We start from the raw sequence: 18427 nt of genomic DNA, 5'->3' as shown, positions 1-18427 counted from the left end.
ATCCAACCATAAAAGCGCATGACAACTCTCTTTCCCTCTGCGAAGGGCCTATCTTTTACTTTTATCTTCTACCATTATGTAAGAGTCATGGTGATCTTCACCTTTCCTTTTTACATTTTATCCTTTGGCAAGCACACTGTGTTGGAAAGATCCTGATATATATATATCCAATTGGATGTAAGTTTCATGAACTATTGTTGTTGACATTACCCTTGAGGTAAAGTTGGGAGGCGAATACTATAAGCCCCTATCTTTCTCTGTGTCCGATTAAAACTTTGAACCCATAAATATCACGTGAGTGTCAGCAATTGTGAAAGACTAAATGATAGTTGAGTATGTGGAGTTTGCTAAATCAAAGCTCTGACATAGACCCTTCCTGAAAAGTAAGATGAATTGCAATTGTTTGATGACTGAGAATATAGTTTGTTAGTTTCAAGAGAGTTTATGATCTATACTTTAACATGTGAATAGCTTGTTACTTGATCATGAAAAGTTTTATGAAAATGAGCTACTGTTATGATATATAATGATGCTAGAAAAAGTGATTGGAACTATCATTGATGAAACTTATGCACTTGCTAGCATTACACACATCATAAATTATTTCTTTTATCATTTACCTACTCGAGGACGAGCAGGAATTAAGCTTGGGGATGCTGATATGTCTCCAACGTAATCTTTCGGACACATACACTGTTTGCAAAATTTTGCAACGGTGTTGCATCCAGCTAATCACCCCCTAACAACAGTTAGCACCCGGCACACCCCATCTACTCCTCGTGATCACCACCACCGCGGAGAGCCAACACCCGAGCAGCAGCATCGCGACGCTCGTCGAGGATCATCGCGCACAGGAGCACGGAGAGCCCCAGCAGTGTCGCCAGCCCTCCGCATATCAGGATCGCAAACCAGTCCGGCATCGCCTCCGCCATTAGAGCCTAACCCGAGCTTTTGTAAGCAGTAATGGAGGAAGAAGGAGGAGGAGGAGAAGTGAGGCCAGGTGTGAGGAAGAAGAGAGGGGCACCCCGGCCGTTTTATAGCTCGAGCTCGGTGTACGGTGGGCGAAGTCCACCAACGCCGCTCGTCGCCGATCGCCGGTGTTCGGAGTCGAATCCGCGAGCAGTGCCGAGGCAGCGCGCTGGCCCGCGAGGTGAGTGCACGCTGCACCGGCAGCTAGCACGCCGCGCACTACCACGGTACGGCCTAGATGCCCTACGCGCTAGGCGTCGCCGGTGGAGAAAGCGCGCGGGAGAGAGGAAGAAGAGAGAACCAGAGGGAGAAGAAGAGGCTGACAGTGGGCCCCGGGTCCACCTGTCGGCCAGAGAGAGCACTGTGCTCTCGGGTACGACCAGCGTATATTTAAATTTAGAAAGTTATTCTAAATTTATATCCGAGCGTAGAAATCTCACGTTTTTGCCCGAACCGTAGACTTTTCCACGCAGCACCAGTATTCACACTGTGGTTTTTCACCACTTATTGCCCTCTCACTGTAGCTACATTTTTACTGCTTATAGTTTTTCTTAAAACAGCTTTGAACAAATCTCGAGGACGAGATTTTTCTTAAGGGGGGTAGTGTTGTGACACCCCAAAATTTTGGCCTTGTTTTATTAAATTAAATTTTTTTGCCAGGAATTAAAACTTTTATTTTCTGGCTCCCTTTTTTTTTGAACCATTTTCTCCCTTGTTATTATGGAGTTTTTCCCCAAAGTGAAAACCTTTCAAATATGTTATTGGACTTGTTTAACCTCTCAAGAAAAACTTTCTTTTATCAGTATAACTAATTACATAATTAATTGCTTGATCTTTATTTTCTTGAAAAAAATGGTTTTTCAAGGTTATATGGCATTTGAACTACAACCATTTGATAAATTCACCTAAAATTCCAACCAAAATTTGGAGATGTCATGTGATGTTTTTAAATCACTTTATACAAAAATATCTTATTATTCATGAAATATTTTGAGCTCTACACTCAATTTTTCTTCTCTGGTCCATAGTGCAATTTGCACTACAACCCATTTAAATATTTCTTTCTAGCCTCCACCAAAATTATGGGATATTGGTAGTAGCATATGATTCAACTTTATGCAAAAACCTAGTGCTGTCTTTGAAAATTTTGAGTGAATCAACCTCTTTTCCATTCTGGTCCAGCCTTGTGATTTCTACTGCAACCCTATTTAATTTTGCTCCAATGATCTTGTGCTTTCTCCTACTTGTAGACAGCCCTACCAAACCCCTAAATCCAGGAGCATGCACCCATTGGATTATTTTTGGTTCATGAAATAATGTCATTTATTTCCTGTCCAGAATTCAAGTTTTGCAAAACTTGCACTAGCAAGTTTCTCCTTTTGTCCAAATGACCTCACCACTCTCTCTTGCATCTAAGGAGACCCTGATCTGGAGAATTTGGCCACTCCAAGAAAAGCCTAGGTGCCTGTGGCATTTTATCAAACACCCTGTGTGCATAGCCCATTTGGCATGGATTCAAGTTTACATTGTGAACTTGGTCTCCTGAACTAACCACCTTGTCCCTTGATCGCCCACTCTATCCCTAACCTAGCCCTGTTTCTCGCCAGCCTCTCCCGCGACCTCTAGCGTGCTCTGGCATTGTGTCGAGCACATCCCGTGCGTGCCCAGAGCGCGAGCAGAGCGTGCGTTTGGCACGCGTTTTGCACGTGCCACGCCGAGCCGACGCGTCGCGCCCCTGGCCTTGCCACCACTGCAGAGCCACGCCACTCGCTCCCTTCTCACCGCAACGCGACAAGCCGCCCCTCGCACGTCCCCGACAGGCCAGGAGCTAGCCGCCACGGCCGCCGACAGCCCCTGCTCCGTTCAGCGCCGCCGAGCCTCCCCCGCTCGCACCAGTGCCTCCTGGAGCAGTGCGGTGCTCATCCGCAAGCATAGTCCCTAGCGCCGAACGCCAGGCCAGATATTGAGTTAAATGCATCACGCAGGAAGAAAATTAATAATAATTAAAAGAATACTTGTATATATCGTCGCCGCCACGACGCCCTGCCACTACAGGAAGGCGGTCCGCCGTCGTTCTTATCCGGCCGCCGCGGAATCGACCTCGACAAGCTATAAAAGGAGGCCCCCGAGCTTCCCCGAGCACGCAGGCAACCTCAGGCCACCCCTATGGCACTCCCCTAGCTCGCATTCGACCCGGGGAGGCCTCCTTCCTCATCTCCGGCAACTCCTGCCGCTGCCACCGCCCCGGCCAATCCGGCACCTCTAGTACCTCCCCCTCTCCGTTCTCTTCACCAAGAGCTTCCTCATCCTCCCGTGAACCATTCCCACTACTGCAATTTTGATCGGACACACCGCGGGAGAAAAATCACCTTGCCGACGGTCCATCCGCCGCGAAGCCTCGCCGCCGGCAGCTCCGTCCATCCCCGAGACCATATCGACCACCGGAGTGACCGTCTTGATCCCCTGAGCACGCCGATGGCCTCTCTGTTCCCCGAACGGTGCCGTCATTCGCCGGTGAGCCTCGCCGGAGCCCCGCCCCGCTCGGGCAGAGGAGGGAGAAGACGCGGGCGACTGGTCAAACCTGACCAGTGGGCCAGGCGGGCCCACCGTCAGTGACCCAGCGCCGGTCCACGTGGGTTAAGTGGAAGCGCATTTCCAAAATACGCTTTCGACGTGTACGTGTTTGAAACGTTTTCTTTTCCTGATTTTATTAAAAACAGATTTTGACCACAACTTTGACTGCCTATAACTTTTTAAATATAACTCCAAATGAATTAATTCTTTTTCCTACATCTCTCAAATATTGTCTAGTTTATTTTAAGATTTATTTGAAAATTTTCCAAACAACTTTTTTGTACTGTTTTTGAAATATGTGTTATTTGCATATTTTTGGAAATAGGATTTTTGGGAGAGAAGGAAGCTTTCAAAAATTTTGGAGAGCACCCCCACCTCTCCACACCATTAAAGGCAAGCATTCTGAACCCGGAATAATATTTTTGGTGTGTTAGTTGACACGTTTATAACACCACCTTATATCGGAGAACTTGTTATTTCATGTGATATGATCATTTGCATGAATGCATTATTTTGATTTCCTTGCTGTTGGAAATGAATATACTTGTGATTGTAATCGTCCTCATGTGACTTGCATGCATGCCGGAAAGGAAACCGGGAAAGCCTCTGCCTTGGGTAGGAGTGAGCTTGTCGCCGGTCCCCGTCGGGACGGTTATGTCCGGTATGGCATGGTAAGGTATATTGAGTGGTGATTTTGTTGGTTGAAATATATTTGTTATACATGTCATGCAGGGAATTTATAAACCTCCTGAGTCGACCGTAGACCGAGTCTTGTTTCCAGTAACCCCCATACTTGCTATGTACTACCACTTGTCCCTGCCGCAGGTAGGGTATGGTTCAGTAAGTCGTCAACCCCTTTCAAGCACACACCGTACAGAGAGGCCATGGTGGAAGATATCGGTTGTAGCCGGTAGGCATGCCACCTGGTCCGGGGGCATGGGTGTTTCCGGTTGGGACCGAGAGGGGAGGCCACCCCTTAGAGCGCGCGATATAAATTTGATCCCATGCTACGCGAGGTTGTAGCCTCCCCACTTAGAGTTTTGCTTAACAAGTGTCGTGGGTGATTCCAGACACCGATGAGTTAAGCTGGTGTGTGCAAGTTAGGCGTGTTTTCAACTAAAAGGCCGTAGACGGAATTAGTCCCGATGGACTAAAGGAATCCGTTACTCGTGGGTAAAGAGTACACCCTCTGCAGAGATTAAACCTATTCGAATAGCCGTGTCCATGGTTAAGGATTACAGTCTGGGATGGGTCAAGTGTTGGTCTTAGTGTCGGTCTTCGGGAGATATTGTTTAAACCAAACTTGGATACCGACTGGTTACTTGTGAGGACCATGATTATTATTTTGTGATGGACTAACCCGTTGCATTATTTGTATTATTGAGTATCCCTGGGACGGTTCTACCTCCTGGATATTCATTGTGATTATTTATCTTATAAGCCCTTTATGTGGTGTCGCTCAGACGCCCGACTGTGGCATTTCTTTTAAAGCCCTTTATGTGGTGTCGCTCAGACGCCCGACTGTGGCATTTTTTTTAAGCCCTTTATGTGGTGTCGCTCAGACGCCCGACTGTGGCATTTCTTTTAAAGCCCTTTATGTGGTGTCGCTCAGACGCCCGACTGTGGCATTTCTTTTAAAGCCCTTTATGTGGTGTCGCTCAGACGCCCGACTGTGGCATTTCTTTTAAAGCCCTTTATGTGGTGTCGGCTCAGACGCCCGACTGCGGCATTTTATTCCCACTCTATTACTGCTTATTCATGTTGCATGAAAATAACCTGCTTGCATGCATAAAAGATGTTTTATTTATGACTGACGATGTGATCATGGAATTTTTTTCAGTGCATGATTATCAATTATATTATACCTGTGTTCTTAATGTTTGCGAGTACATTCAAAGTACTCACTGGCTTGTCCCTGGCTATTGTCTTGGCCAGATTTCTGCTTGGAGAGGAGCGTGACGATGACAGCCTCGAGACCTAAGCAACGGTGATAGCAGCCTCGCGAAGATAGGAGTTAACCTGGTCAGCTGTTCCTGTGGGAAATGGAGTCCCATAGACACTGATGTCTCACAAACCGCTTCCGCCATCACCACTAGAAACCCAATTGTTGTACTCACAGGCCAGAATGGTCTTGTACCACATATTTTGTATTTTGCTTGGAATTTCTGTATCAAGTTGGAGCCTCATCAGCTAACAGTAATCCTGGGGCTGATGAGCACGACGGCCATTTTCTGGAAATTTATGTCCGGAAAACCGGTCGTGACAGACTTGGTATCAGAGCCAGGATGACCATTGGCTAACCCTATCTTAGCCAGGTCTATAAACTTAGGCAAACCAACCCACCAAACCATAACCAAACCCCAGCCAAGCTTCTCGTGCAAGATAGCCACACAGTGACCCAACACCTTTTGGCAGTCGGTGCCCAACCTATCAACCTAACCTGTCACTCATGCGCCAGTGATCGAATCCTAAATAGTCCTTTCTCGCAAGCGTGCGAAGGAAGACTCCGTCCCCTTTTCCTATAAAAAGGGGCACGCTAGCCCCAACATAGCACAACACAGCCTCTTCCCCAAACCAAGCCGCAATGCCTGGCCCTGTCGTACACAATGAGACCACAGCAACCAACCTTGGAGGCTTTGTGACCATACTCGCAAACCTCACCCGTCGTGCCTATGCGTTAGAAGAGCCCCCAGAATATGTTGTGTACCAAGGACCCATGAGCGGTGAGAACCGTCAATTCTGGGCCACTGTACACATCTACGGTAGGGGTCTAGAGCCCGAGCGCCCCTACAGGTTCACCGGAAGGACGACTTCCTTTGACTCAAGCCATCCAACTAGCTGCTCGAGAGGCTATAGTTCATCTCCGGCACTTGTCGCCCAGAGTTAACTGTCGCTCGTTCCACTACTACCCCAGACGTGAAGGGTATGGTAGACCACCCCAGTTGCCAACGGAGATCACGAGACGGATCCTGCATTGTTGCACCTAGTGCGCTATGTAAGTGCACTAGAGGAACTGTGCGATCAAATCACTATTGATCTAATCGCAGCTCGTGGAGAGCTGGTTCGTCGAGCCCCGGCGAGAGAAGAGAACGAGCCCAACGCCGACAACCCAGTCGTGCTGTTTGGACACCCGATCGAGTCCCTGAGGCCTGCCCCAGCCATGGCCAAGGTGCTGCGATAACCCCAGAAGTGCTTCGTCGCATATTGGGAGCACACTCCAACGGGATTGTGGCCAACAATCCCCGAGATGGTCCTCATCGCTACCCCGAGCCTGCAGCCCCTCAACCCACTCCAGCTAATTCCGACGACGAGACCCGTGGAGGAGCCTCAAGGCACGCCCGCTTGGATGTAAACGAGGTAGACTAGGTCACCCGAGTTGTATCGAGTCCCAGTGTACCCTCGCTTTGTAATCGTGTGGCCTTGTATTAAATGCCGCCTGTTGTCGTGCCTCTATTTTTAATAGTGCCTTGCCTGGATACGCCAGTATGCAGTATAAGATTTCTATCCCGGACACAGTTACCAAAAATCACCCCGTCAACCCCACAGTAACACATCACTATAGTGAAATGTGTGAATCTGTGGCTTGACCCCGACCCTTGGAACAGAGCTGAAAATTTTCTTTACCATTCACCACGGTAAAAATGACCCAGCTCCGGTGCTATAAAAAGGCCACCGCGTGACCTTGCCAAGCACCTCTCACCTTGTGCACCACCCTCACAACCATTTCCTTGCCATGCCGAGCCCTAGCATTTATCTGAGAACCCCAGATGCAACCCCAGGTAGTTTTGTCAAGATATTGCGGGATTTTACCTGCAGTACCATGGGCGCTACCCAGCCACCCCAGTACGAGCTGTTCAAATCAAGAATTACCCCTTCCACCTCGAGATATTGGGCAGCAGTACACATCCCTCCCGTAAACTCAAACCAAGACCAACGGAGGTCTCCTTCGTGGGGAAATCTATGCCAACCCCACATATGGCCATAGAAGCTGTTGCATACGAAGCGCTTGCTCGCCTTCGATTCGCGGTACCCTATGCCAGCGAACGAGGGTATTATTACTTCCCGAGCCGTGCAGCACCCGGAGGAGTGACATCTTTTCCCGGTGGACGAATTGAGAGAGACCCAGTCCTGGCCAACCTTGTCCAGTACGTCATCGCTCAAGAGCGTTTAACCCAACGTGTGATGGGTTATCTCCAGAGCCTCGCAGATTTAAATCCTCAGATTGCCATCGGCAGAGCACTAAGGCCCGACCAGGAGAGACACGTGCATCGACTGGTCAATCCACTTCCCCCGATAGAAGAGGAGTGTATCCCAGTACCAGAGACGTTTTCTAGGGACCCCGTCCAGTTACCGTTTCCATTTTAGACGTCGCTGCAGTGTTCATTATTTGCAACATTTATTTATGTGTGTGACTTATGCGTGATACCCTGAGTTTGTACGACGAGTCAATTATTTGGCTTCTACTAATGTGTGTAGTTTTTGTTGTGGTTTATGCTCTTTTAAAATTAACTGTTTTTCTCTCGCAAAATCCTGGAGTGAGATTTCTTTTCCCTGAGTTGCTACGTCTGCACCTTCTCACGGCATGGATTAATTAATCTCTCGCAACACCATGGCAGCAGACTCACAACCGTAATCTTTCGGACACATACACTGTTTGCAAAATTTTGCAACGGTGTTGCATCCAGCTAATCACCCCCTAACAACAGTTAGCACCCGGCACACCCCATCTACTCCTCGTGATCACCACCACCGCGGAGAGCCAACACCCGAGCAGCAGCATCGCGCGACGCTCGTCGAGGATCATCGCGCACAGGAGCACGGAGAGCCCCAGCAGTGTCGCCAGCCCTCCGCATATCAGGATCGCAAACCAGTCCGGCATCGCCTCCGCCATTAGAGCCTAACCCGAGCTTTTGTAAGCAGTAATGGAGGAAGAAGGAGGAGGAGGAGAAGTGAGGCCAGGTGTGAGGAAGAAGAGAGGGGCACCCGGCCGTTTTATAGCTCGAGCTCGGTGTACGGTGGGCGAAGTCCACCAACGCCGCTCGTCGCCGATCGCCGGTGTTCGGAGTCGAATCCGCGAGCAGTGCCGACAGCGCGCTGGCCCGCGAGGTGAGTGCACGCTGCACCGGCAGCTAGCACGCCGCGCACTACCACGGTACGGCCTAGATGCCCTACGCGCTAGGCGTCGCCGGTGGAGAAAGCGCGCGGGAGAGAGGAAGAAGAGAGAACCAGAGGGAGAAGAAGAGGCTGACAGTGGGCCCCGGGTCCACCTGTCGGCCAGAGAGAGCACTGTGCTCTCGGGTACGACCAGCGTATATTTAAATTTAGAATTTATTCTAAATTTATATCCGGCGTAGAAATCTCACGTTTTTGTCCCGAACCGTAGACTTTTCCACGCAGCACCAGTATTCACACTGTGGTTTTTCACCACTTATTGCCCTCTCACTGTAGCTACATTTTTACTGCTTATAGTTTTTCTTAAAACAGCTTTGAACAAATCTCGAGGATGAGATTTTTCTTAAGGGGGGTAGTGTTGTGACACCCCAAAATTTTGGCCTTGTTTTATTAAATTAAATTTTTTTGCCAGGAATTAAAACTTTTATTTTCTTTGCTCCCTTTTTTTTGAACCATTTTCTCCCTTGTTATTATGGAGTCTTTCCCCAAAGTGAAAACCTTTCAAATATGTTATTGGACTTGTTTAACCTCTCAAGAAAAACTTCCCTTTTATCAGTATAACTAATTACATAATTAAATTACTGGATCTTTATTTTCTTGAAAAAAATGGTTTTTCAAGGTTATATGGCCACATTTGAACTACAACCATTTGATAAATTCACCTAAAATTCCAACAAAAATTTGGAGATGTCATATGATGTTTTTAAATCACTTTTATACAAAAATATCTATTTTGATGAATATTTTGAGCTCTACACTCAATTTTTCTTCTCTGGTCCAGAGTGCATTTTGCACTACAACCCATTTAAATAATTCTTTCTAGCCTCCACCAAAATTATGGGATATTGGTAGTAGCATATGATTCAACTTTATGCAAAAACATAGTGCTGTTCTTTGAAAATTTTGAGTGAATCAACCTCTTTTCCATTCTGGTCCAGCCTTGTGATTTCTACTACAACCCTATTTAAATTTTGCTCCAATGATCTTGTGCTTTCCCCTACTTGTAGACAGCCCTACCAAACCCCTAAATCCAGGAGCATGCACCCATTGGATTATTTTTGGTTCATGAAATAATGTCATTTATTTCCTGTCCAGAATTCAAGTTTTGCAAAACTTGCACTAGCAAGTTTCTCCTTTTGTCCAAATGACCTCACCACTCTCTCTTGCATCTAAGGAGACCCTGATCTAGAGAATTTGGCCACTCCAAGAAAAGCCTAGGTGCCTGTGGCATTTTATCAAACACCCTGTGTGCATAGCCAGATTTGGCATGGATTCAAGTTTACATTGTGAACTTGGTCTCCTGAACTAACCACCTTGTCCCTTGATCGCCCCTCTATCCCTAACCTAGCCCTGTTTCTCGCCAGCCTCTCCCGCGACCTCTAGCGTGCTCTGGCATTGTGTCGAGCACATCCCGTGCGTGCCCAGAGCGCGAGCAGAGCGTGCGTTTGGCACGCGTTTTGCACGTGCCACGCCGAGCCGACGCGTCGCGCCCCTGGCCTTGCCACCACTGCAGAGCCACGCCACTGCTCCCTTCTCACCGCAACGCGACCAAGCCGCCCCTCGCCACGTCCCCGACAGGCCAGGAGCTAGCCGCCACGGCCGCCGACAGCCCTGCTCCGTTCAGCGCCGCCGAGCCTCCCCCGCTCGCCACCTGCCTCCTGGAGCAGTGTGTGCTCATCCGCATGCATGTCCCCTAGCGCTCGTCGCCGCCACGACGCCCTGCCACTACAGGAAGGCGGTCCACCTCGTTCTTATCCGGCCGCCGCGGAACCGACCTCGATGAGCTATAAAAGGAGGCCCCCGAGCTTCCCCGAGCACGCAGGCAACCTCAGGCCACCCCTATGGCACTCCCCTAGCTCGCATTCGACCCGGGGAGGCCTCCTTCCCCATCTCCGGAAACTCCTGCCGCCGCCACCGCCCGGGCCAATCCGGCACCTCTAGTACCCCCCTCTCCGTTTCTCCACCAAGAGGCTTCCTCATCCTCCCGTGAACCCATTCCCACTACTCAATTTTGATCGGGACCACACCGCAGGAGAAAAATCACATTGCCTGAACGGTCTCATCCGCCGAAGCTCGCCGCCGGCAGCTCCGTCCATCCCCCGACCATCGACCACCGGAGTGACGTCTTGATCCCGAGCACGCTGATGGCCCCTCTGTTCCCGAACGGTGCGTCATTCGCCGGTGAGCCTCGCCGGAGCTCCCGCCCCTCGGGCAGAGGAGGGAAAGCCGCGGGCGACTGGTCAAACCTGACCAGTGGGCCAGGCGGGCCCACCGTCAGTGACCCAGCGCCGGTCCACGTGGGTTAAGTGGAAGCGCATTTCCAAAATACGCTTTCGACGTGTACGTGTTTATTCGAAACGTTTTCTTTTCCTGATTTTATTAAAAACAGATTTTGACCACAACTTTGACTGCCTATAACTTTTTAAATATAACTCCAAATGAATTAATTCTTTTTCCTACATCTCTCAAATATTGTCTAGTTTATTTTAAGATTTATTTGAAAATTTTCCAAACAACTTTTTTGTACTGTTTTTGAAATATGTGTTATTTGCATATTTTTGGAAATAGGATTTTTGGGAGAGAAGGAAGCTTTCAAAAATTTTGGAGAGCACCCCCACCTCTCCACACCATTAAAGGCAAGCATTCTGAACCCACGGAATAATATTTTTGGTGTGTTAGTTGACACGTTTATAACACCACCTTATATCGGAGAACTTGTTATTTCATGTGATATGATCATTTGCATGAATGCATATTAGTGATTTCCTTGCTGTTGGAAATGAATATACTTGTGATGGTAATCATCCTCATGTGCCTTGCATGCATGCCGGAAAGGAATCCGGGAAAGCCTCTGCCTTGGGATAGGAGTGAGCTTGTCGCCGGTCCCCGTCGGGACGGTTATGTCCGGTATGGCATGGTAAGGTATATTGAGTGGTGATTATGTTGGTTGAATTATATTTGTTATACATGTCATGCAGGGAATTTATAAACCTCCTGAGTCGACCATAGACCGGGTCTTGTTCCAGTAACCCCCATACTTGCTATGTACTACCACTTGTCCCTGCCGCAGGTAGGGTATGGTTCAGTAAGTCGTCAACCCCTTTCAAGCACACACCGTACAGAGAGGCCATGGTGGAAGATATCGGTTGTAGCCGGTAGGCTGGCCACCTGGTCCGGGGGCATGGGTGTTTCCGGTTGGGACCGAGAGGGGAGGCCACCCCTTAGAGCGCGCGATATAAATTTGATCCCATGCTACGCGAGGTTGTAGCCTCCCCACTTAGAGTTTTGCTTAACAAGTGTCGTGGGTGATTCCAGACACCGATGAGTTAAGCTGGTGTGTGCAAGTTAGGCGTGTTTTCAACTAAAAGGCCGTAGACGGAATTAGTCCCGATGGACTAAAGGAATCCGTTACTCGTGGGTAAAGAGTACACCCTCTGCAGAGATTAAACCTATTCGAATAGCCGTGTCCATGGTTAAGGATTACAGTCTGGGATGGGTCAAGTGTTGGTCTTAGTGTCGGTCTTCGGAGGAGATATTGTTAAACCAAACTTGGATACCGACTGGTTACTTGTGAGGACCATGATTATTATTTTGTGATGGACTAACCCGTTGCATTATTTATATTATCAAGTATCCCTGGGACGGTTCTACCTCCTGGATATTCATTGTGATTATTTACTTTATAAGCCCTTTACGTGGCGTCGCTCAGACGCCCGACTGTGGCATTTCTTTTAAAGCCCTTTATGTGGTGTCGCTCAGACACCCGTTGTGGCATTTCTTTTAAAGCCCTTTATGTGGTGTCGCTCAGACGCCCGACTGTGGCATTTCTTTTAAAGCCCTTTATGTGGTGTCGCTCAGACGCCCGACTGTGGCATTTCTTTTAAAGCCCTTTATGTGGTGTCGCCAGACGCCCGACTGTGGCATTTCTTTTAAACCCTTTATGTGGTGTCGCTCAGACGCCCGACTGCGGCATTTTATTCCCACTCTATTACTGTTTATTCATGTTGCACGAAAATAACCTGCTTGCATGCATAAAAGATGTTTTATTTATGACTGACGATGTGATCATGGAATTTTTTTAATGCATGATTATCAATTATATTATACCTGTGTTCTTAATGTTTGCGAGTACATTCAAAGTACTCACTGGCTTGTCCCTGGCTATTGTCTTGGCCAGATATCTGCTTGGAGAGGAGCGTGGCGATGACAGCCTCGAGACCTAAGCAACGGTGATAGCAGCCTCGCGAAGATAGGAGTTAACCTGGTCAGCTGTTCCTGTGGGAAATGGAGTCCCATAGACACTGATGTCTCACAAACCGCTTCCGCCATCAACCACTAGAAACCCAATTGTTGTACTCACAGGCCAGAATGGTCTTGTACCACATATTTTGTATTTTGCTTGGAATTTCTGTATCAAGTTGGAGCCTCATCAGCTAACAGTAATCCTGGGGCTGATGAGCACGACGGTCTTTTTCTGGAAATTTTATACCCGGAAAACCCGGTCGTGACAGACTTGGTATCAGAGCCAGGCTGACCATTGGCTAATCCTATCTTAGCCGGGTCTATAAACTTAGGCAAACCAACCCACCAAACCATAACCAAACCCCAGCCAAGCTTCTCGTACAAGATAGCCACACAGTGACCCAACACCTTTTTGGCAGTCGGTGCCCAACCTATCAACCTAACCTGTCACTCATGCGCCAGTGACCGGCCCCTAAATAGTCCTTTCTCGCAAGCGTGCAAAGGAAGACTCCGTCCCCTTTTTCCTATAAAAAGGGGCACGCTAGCCCCACACAGCACAGCACAACCTCTACCCCAAACCAAGCTACAATGCCTGGCCCTGTCGTGGACAATGAGACCACAGCAACCAACCTTGGAGGCTTTGTGACCATACTCGCAAACCTCACCCATCGTGCCTATGCGTTAGAAGAGCCCCCAGAATATGTTGTGTACCAAGGACCCATGAGCGGTGAGAACCGTCAATTCTGGGCCACTGTACACATCTACGGTAGGGGTCTAGAGCCCGAGCGCCCCTACAGGTTCACCGGAAGGACGACTTCCTTTGAACATCAAGCCATCCAACTAGCAGCTCGAGAGGCTATAGTTCATCTCCAGCACTTGTCGCCCAGAGTTAACTGTCGCTCGTTCCACTACTACCCCAGACGTGAAGGGTATGGTAGACCACCCCGAGTTGCCAACGGAGATCACGAGACGGATCCTGCATTGTTGCACCTAGTGCGCTATGTAAGTGCACTAGAGGAACTGTGCGATCAAATCACTATTGATCTAATCGCAGCTCGTGGAGAGCTGGTTCGTCGAGCCCCGGCGAGAGAAGAGAACGAGCCCAACGCCGACAACCCAGTCGTGCTGTTTGGACACCCGATCGAGTCCCTGAGGCCTGCCCCAGCCATCGGCCAAGGTGCTGCGATAACCCCAGAAGTGCTTCGTCGCATATTGGGAGCACACTCCAACGGGATTGTGGCCAACAATCCCCGAGATGGTCCTCATCGCTACCCCGAGCCTGCAGCCCCTCAACCCACTCCAGCTAATTCCGACGACGAGACCCGTGGAGGAGCCTCAAGGCACGCCCGCTTGGATGTAAACGAGGTAGACTAGGTCACCCGAGTTGTATCGAGTCCCAGTGTACCCTCGCTTTGTAATCGTGTGGCCTCGTATTAAATGCCGCCTGTTGTCGTGCCTCTATTTTAATAGTGCCTTGCCTGGATACGCCAGTATGCAGTATAAGATTTCTATCCCGGACACAGTTACCAAAAATCACCCCGTCAACCCACAGTAACACATCACTATAGTGAAATGTGTGAATCTGTGGCTTGACCCCGACCCTTGGAACAGAGCTGAAAATTTTCTTTACCATTCACACGGTAAAAATGACCCAGCTCCGGTGCTATAAAAAGGCCACCGCGTGACCTTGCCAAGCACCTCTCACCTTGTGCACCACCCTCACAACCATTTCCTTGCCATGCCGAGCCCTAGCATTTATCTGAGAACCCCAGATGCAACCCCAGGTAGTTTTGTCAAGATATTGCGGGATTTTACCTGCAGTACCATGGGCGCTACCCAGCCACCCCAGTACGAGCTGTTCAAATCAGAATTACCCCTTCCACCTCGAGATATTGGGCAGCAGTACACATCCCTCCCGTAAACTCAAACCAAGACCCAACGGAGGTCTCCTTCGTGGGGAAATCTATGCCAACCCCACATATGGCCATAGAAGCTGTTGCATATGAAGCGCTTGCTCGCCTTCGATTCGCGGTACCCTATGCCAGCGAACGAGGGTATTATTACTTCCCGAGCCGTGCAGCACCCGGAGGAGTGACATCTTTTCCCGGTGGACGAATTGAGAGAGACCCAGTCCTGGCCAACCTTGTCCAGTACGTCATCGCTCAAGAGCGTTTAACCCAACGTGTGATGGGTTATCTCCAGAGCCTCGCAGATTTAAATCCTCAGATTGCCATCGGCAGAGCACTAAGGCCCGACCAGGAGAGACACGTGCATCGACTGGTCAATCCACTTCCCCCGATAGAAGAGGAGTGTATCCCAGTACCAGAGACGTTTTCTAGGGACCCCGTCCAGTTACCGTTTCCATTTTAGACGTCGCTGCAGTGTTCATTATTTGCAACATTTATTTATGTGTGTGACTTATGCGTGATACCCTGAGTTTGTACGACGAGTCAATTATTTGGCTTCTACTAATGTGTGTAGTTTTTGTTGTGGTTTATGCTCTTTTAAATTAACTGTTTTTCTCTCGCAAAATCCTGGAGTGAGATTTCTTTTCCCTGAGTTGCTACGTCTGCACCTTCTCACGGCATGGATTAATTAATCTCTCGCAACACCATGGCAGCAGACTCACAACCGTAATCTTTCGACACATACACTGTTTGCAAAACTTTGCAACGGTGTTGCATCCAGCTAATCACCCCCTAACAACAGTTAGCACCCGGCACACCCCATCTACTCCTCGTGATCACCACCACCGCGGAGAGCCAACACCCGAGCAGCAGCATCGCGACGCTCGTCGAGGATCATCGCGCACAGGAGCACGGAGAGCCCCAGCAGTGTCGCCAGCCCTCCGCATATCAGGATCGCAAACCAGTCCGGCATCGCCTCCGCCATTAGAGCCTAACCCGAGCTTTTGTAAGCAGTAATGGAGGAAGAAGGAGGAGGAGGAGAAGTGAGGCCAGGTGTGAGGAAGAAGAGAGGGGCACCCCGGCCGTTTTATAGCTCGAGCTCGGTGTACGGTGGGCGAAGTCCACCAACGCCGCTCGTCGCCGATCGCCGGTGTTCGGAGTCGAATCCGCGAGCAGTGCCGGCAGCGCGCTGGCCCGCGAGGTGAGTGCACGCTGCACCGGCAGCTAGCACGCCGCGCACTACCACGGTACGGCCTAGATGCCCTACGCGCTAGGCGTCGCCGGTGGAGAAAGCGCGCGGGAGAGAGGAAGAAGAGAGAACCAGAGGGAGAAGAAGAGGCTGACAGTGGGCCCCGGGTCCACCTGTCGGCCAGAGAGAGCACTGTGCTCTCGGGTACGACCAGCGTATATTTAAATTTAGAATTTATTCTAAATTTATATCCGGCGTAGAAATCTCACGTTTTTGTCCCGAACCGTAGACTTTTCCACGCAGCACCAGTATTCACACTGTGGTTTTTCACCACTTATTGCCCTCTCACTGTAGCCATTTTTACTGCTTATAGTTTTTCTTAAAACAGCTTTGAACAAATCTCGAGGATGAGATTTTTCTTAAGGGGGGTAGTGTTGTGACACCCCAAAATTTTGGCCTTGTTTTATTAAATTAAATTTTTTTGCCAGGAATTAAAACTTTTATTTTCTTTGCTCCCTTTTTTTTGAACCATTTTCTCCCTTGTTATTATGGAGTCTTTCCCCAAAGTGAAAACCTTTCAAATATGTTATTGGACTTGTTTAACCTCTCAAGAAAAACTTCCCTTTTATCAGTATAACTAATTACATAATTAAATTACTGGATCTTTATTTTCTTGAAAAAAATGGTTTTTCAAGGTTATATGGCCACATTTGAACTACAACCATTTGATAAATTCACCTAAAATTCCAACAAAAATTTGGAGATGTCATATGATGTTTTTAAATCACTTTTATACAAAAATATCTATTATTCATGAAATATTTTGAGCTCTACACTCAATTTTTCTTCTCTGGTCCAGAGTGCATTTTGCACTACAACCCATTTAAATAATTCTTTCTAGCCTCCACCAAAATTATGGGATATTGGTAGTAGCATATGATTCAACTTTATGCAAAAACATAGTGCTGTTCTTTGAAAATTTTGAGTGAATCAACCTCTTTTCCATTCTGGTCCAGCCTTGTGATTTCTACTACAACCCTATTTAAATTTGCTCCAATGATCTTGTGCTTCTCCTACTTGTAGACAGCCCTACCAAACCCTAAATCCAGGAGCATGCACCCATTGGATTATTTTTGGTTCATGAAATAATGTCATTTATTTCCTGTCCAGAATTGTAGTTTTGCAAAACTTGCACTAGCAAGTTTCTCCTTTTGTCCAAATGACCTCACCACTTCTCTTGCATATAAGGAGACCCTGATCTGGAGAATTTGCCACTCCAAAAAAGCCTAGGTGCCTGTGGCATTTTTATCAAACACCCTGTGTGCATAGCCAGATTTGGCATGGATTCAAGTTTACATTGTGAACTTGGTCTCCTGAACTAACCACCTTGTCCCTTGATCGCCCCTCTATCCCTAACCTAGCCCTGTTTCTCGCCAGCCTCTCCCGCGACCTCTAGCGTGCTCTGGCATTGTGTCGAGCACATCCCGTGCGTGCCCAGAGCGCGAGCAGAGCGTGCGTTTGGCACGCGTTTTGCACGTGCCGCCCGAGCCGACGCGTCGCGCCCCTGGCCTTGCCACCACTGCAGAGCCACGCCACTCGCTCCCTTCTCACCACAACATGCCAAGAGCCCTCGCCACGTCCGACAGGCCAGGAGCTAGCCGCCACGGCCGCCGACAGCCCCTGCTCCGTTCAGCGCCGCCGAGCCTCCCCCGCTCGCCACCTGCCTCCTGGAGCAGTGTGTGCTCATCCGCATGCATGTCCCCTAGCGCTCGTCGCCGCCACGACGCCCTGCCACTACAGGAAGGCGGTCCACGTCGTTCTTATCCGGCCGCCGCGGAACCGACCTCGACGAGCTATAAAAGGAGGCCCGAGCTTCCCCGAGCACGCAGGCAACCTCAGGCCACCCCAATGGCACTCCCCTAGCTCGCATTCGACCGGGGAGGCCTCCTTCCCCATCTCCGGAAACTCCTGCCGCCGCCACCGCCCCGGCCAATCCGGCACTCTAGTACCTCCCCCTCTCGTTCTCTTCACACCAAGAGCTTCCTCATCCTCCCGTGAACCATTCCCACTACTCAATTTTGATCAGGGACACACCGCGGAGAAAAATCACCTTTGCCCGACGGTCTCCATCCGCCGCGAAGCTCGCCGCCGGCAGCTCCGTCATCCCCGAGACCATATCGACCACCGGAGTGACCGTCTTGATTCCCCTGAGCACGCCGATTGGCTCGGTTCCCGAACGGTGCCGTCATTCGCGGTGAGCCTCGCCGGAGCCCCGCCCCGCTCGGGCAGAGGAGGAGAAGACGCGGACGGTCAAACTGACCAGTTGGGCCAGGGCGGGCCACCGTCAGTGACCCAGCGCCGGTCCACGTGGGTT

This window comes from Triticum urartu, chromosome 5, assembly GCF_003073215.2.
Source record: "Triticum urartu cultivar G1812 chromosome 5, Tu2.1, whole genome shotgun sequence".
NCBI classification, from domain to species: Eukaryota; Viridiplantae; Streptophyta; class Magnoliopsida; order Poales; family Poaceae; genus Triticum; species Triticum urartu.
This window is presented reverse-complemented; position numbering follows the sequence as displayed.